This window comes from Tupaia chinensis, unplaced genomic scaffold, assembly GCF_000334495.1.
Source record: "Tupaia chinensis unplaced genomic scaffold, TupChi_1.0 Scaffold148646_1, whole genome shotgun sequence".
In the NCBI taxonomy this organism is placed as follows: domain Eukaryota; kingdom Metazoa; phylum Chordata; class Mammalia; order Scandentia; family Tupaiidae; genus Tupaia; species Tupaia belangeri.
This window is the reverse complement of record NW_006208495.1, coordinates 840503-844340: the sequence shown is the minus strand read 5'-3', so window position 1 is coordinate 844340 and position 3838 is coordinate 840503.

Genomic DNA, 3838 nt, shown 5'->3' with positions numbered 1-3838 from the left:
CATAATTCCATCTTTTCCTTATGTGCTGTAATTGCTATGAACTTCCCTGTTATGACAGCTTTTGCTGTGTCCCATAGGTTATAGAAACTTGTTTATTCATCATCATTGGTTTCAATGAAACTTTTTATTTCTTTCTTAATTTGTTCAGTAAGTTGTAGAGTCATTCAGGAGTAGGTTGTTTCGTTTCTGTATGTTTGTGTATTTTTCTGATTTTTCTTTTTTTTCTGAAATCACTATCAAGTTTTATTCCATCAGGATCAGAGAAGATGCTGAATGTAGGTTTGTTTAGTGTCCTATCATATGATCAATCTTTGAAAAGAGTCTCTGTGGGGGTGAGAAAAATGTGTTTTTTTAATGATTTTGGGGTGGAAGGTTCTATAGTTGCCTGTCAAGTCCATTTGATTTATGGTATCATTTAGATCCTGTTAACTCCTCGTTTATTTTTTATCTAGATGATCTATCCAAAGGAGGTAGTGGAGTGTTTAGATCCCTAAGAATTAATGTGTTGCAGTCTTTCTCTCTTTTTAAACCTAACAGTCTTTCCTTCACATATTTGGGTGCTCCTGAGTTGGTTGCATAGATATTAATAAGCATTATATCTTCTTGAAGAAATTAACCCTTTTACTACTATAAAATGGCTTTTTTTCTTTTTACAGGTTTTGTCCTAAAGTCTATTTTGTCTGAAATCAGTATCATGACTCCAGCCTCTTGTTTTCTTTTATTCTGTTTTGGGTTTCCATTTGCATGGAATACCTTTATCCAGCCCTTCACTTTTAGTCCATGTATGTCTTTATCCATAAGTTGCATTTCTTGAAGGGAGCAGATAGAGGATTTCTGTTTTTATATACAGTCAGCCAGTTGGTGTCTCTTGATTGGAGAATTTAATCCATTAACATTTTATGTTATTGTCAATATTTCCAGACTTGTCCTTGGTTGTCTTTTGTTCTCTTATTTCTGTCTGTCTTTCTTTAATTTTGCTGGTATAGCACTCTCTTCAGTACTACTTGAAGAGCTGGTCTGGTGTTAGTAAATTCTTTTAGGCTTTGTTTATCTGAGAATATTTTTATTTTTTCTTCTCATTTGAAGGATAATCTTGCTGGGTATAGTATTCTTGGTTGAAATGATTTTTCCTTAACACTTTGAATAGATCTTCCCATTCTTTCCTTTATTGCATTTTCTGTTGAGAGATCCAATCTTAGCCTAATGGGATAACCTTTGTAAATAACTTGACTTTTCTCTCTTGCCATTTTTAGAATTGTGTCTTTATCTGTGATTTTGGCCATTCTGGCTAGTATGTGCTGTGGAGAACATCTTCTTGGTTTGATTCTATTTGAGGCACTCTGTATTTCTTGGGTCTTGATGTTTGATCCCTTCTCTAGGTTTAGAAAATTTTCTTCCAGGACTTCATGGAATAAATCATCAATGCCCTTATTAGATTCTTCACCTTCTGGGATATCAATTATTAAATGTGTGAACATTTAATGGTAGCTAGTATTTCATGTATACTATCCTCATTTAGGGAGGTTATTTTTTATTCTTCTAAGTTATTTTTTTCTATGTCAGAGGTTTTGTCTTCTAGATCTGAGATTTGATCTCCTGTGTGATCTAATATGCTTTTAACACTTTCAAGGGAGATTTTGATCTCCTGAATTACAGCCTTTATCCTTGTAAGTTCTGTTTTATTCTTTTTTATATTGTCTGTCTCCTCTTTCAAGTCATGAAAGGATTTCCTCGTCACCTACAGTTCAATGTCTCTGTTTTTCTTGTATCTCATAGAATTTTGTAGCCATAAATATTCTGATTTTTTTTTTTTTTGGAGATGTTTGTTTGCTATAGGGCATGCGCACTTGCCAGAAAGACAGAGGGAATTAAAGAGACAGAAAGAGAGAAACCATCCACCAAGGGAGATGGCCATGCAGCAATCTCCTCTCCTCCATTTTCCTCTTGGGATCTTGGGCATGCACACATACCACTGGGTCAGGACTTGAACTGTGGTCAACCATATTGGAGTCCAGCGACATAGCCATTTTGCCAACTGCTGGTCCCTGAATTGTTTTTACTGAATTACTTTTCAGTAATTTCCTCAAAATTTTCCATACTTGGAAAAAAGTTACCGTGTTCCCTTGCTGGAGACATGTTAGTTGGTTCTCTCATCCTTGAGGCTCATCTATTTTCAGTCATTGGTGATGGGTTTACTTTTGGCTAATTTGTTGGAGAAGGTTTCTGCACCTGTGAGCTCATTTGTTTCCTTTTACTGTGAGATAATTCTGTGCCAATTTCTCTCTTCTGTGTTTCGCATGTGATATCCATGGGAGAAGTTTTGAGTTCAGATTTATAAAGAGGAGTTTCTTCCTTTTTGTAGCAGGTTCATTGAGGGGTGAGGATTTCTCTGAGCCTCACAGTATTCAGATGTTTAGTTACTATGCACGTAGACATGTCTAGACCCTCAGTGAGCAGAGGCTGAGCAGCAAAATAAGAGAGCAAAGTGGAAGAAAAAGAGAAGATAAAACAGAAAAAGGAAGAGAAAACAAAACAAAACAAAACAAAACAAAAAGGTATCTCAGATGGAAATGCCTACTTCATTGGCTTGCAATTCCCCTGCCCTATGTAGGGAGAGGAGCGTAAAGAATTAGCAAGAGAAAGGAAAATGAAAAAAGAAAAAAAAATTAAAAATAAAGAGAAAGAAAAGAGAGAGAGAGAGAAATTCCCCTGCCTTTCTAGCGTTGGGTTTGATAGGTGAGGTTGGAGAGTAGGGGTTTCAGTTGGGGTCTTCTCTAAAGTTTATGTAATATTCAATGAGGTAGTCTATATAAATAACTACTCAGTATTAAGTCTGAAAAATGCAAAATGATGAATCATTTCATGAAAGTAATGGCCAGTATTTGGATTAAAATACAGTATTTTCAAAAAATAGGCCCTAGACCAATAGGTAGCCTCAGGTTAAGGTGCTGGACTCTCACATGGCCGACCACAGTTCAAGATCGAGACCTGGCAGATGTGATGTTCATCCCTGAAATGGGTAGGGCAACTGAGATGGAGATGCCTGATTAAATGGCTTACAACTCCCCTGTCCTTTATAGATTTGGCTTCGGGTTAGGTCTGTGAGATGAAGTTGGAGGAAAGGGGCTTTGGCAGGGGGCTTCTCAGTCATGATGCTGGTCCCAGAAATAGGCCCATTCTCTTCTTTTGCTCTATCTCATAAAATTAACAAGTTGTCTTTTCGTTTTTATTTGGTTCAAACTGTTTTTAAACTTATCTTGAGCCTACTCTTGGGATCTTGGGCACGCACGCACATGCGCCTAGGGTGAGTTTTAAGCCACCGGGTCTGGGAGTGTGAGTTTTAAGCCACCAGGTCTGGGACATGAACCGCGGTCAACTACATGGGAGTCCATCCACATAGCCATTACGCTAACTGCTTTTCCCAAAGCCTACTCTTTTTTTTTGAAGAATATTTGATTTTATTTATTAGTTTTTAAAAATTTGCTATAGGGCACATGGCTCACCAAAGAAAGATAGAAAGAAAGAGAAAAAGAGAGGGAAAGTGAGAAAGTAAGCTGCCAGAAATGAAATGATAGTAACAGCCCACATATTTATCATTTTGCATTTTTCAGACTTAATACTGAGTAGTTTATATAGACTACCTCACTGAATATTACATAAACTTTTGAGACAATTTCTATTGTTTTCTCTTATGTTTACAAATAGAAAGTTTAAGTTTAAATCAGAGATACAAGTTAAGTGGCAGAGCCAGGATTGAAATTCATAGCCCGATTTCAAAATCTTTCCCTTCGTTCTCTCATTCCTGTCCTCACTTCTTTCCTTTCTTCCCTACTCTCTC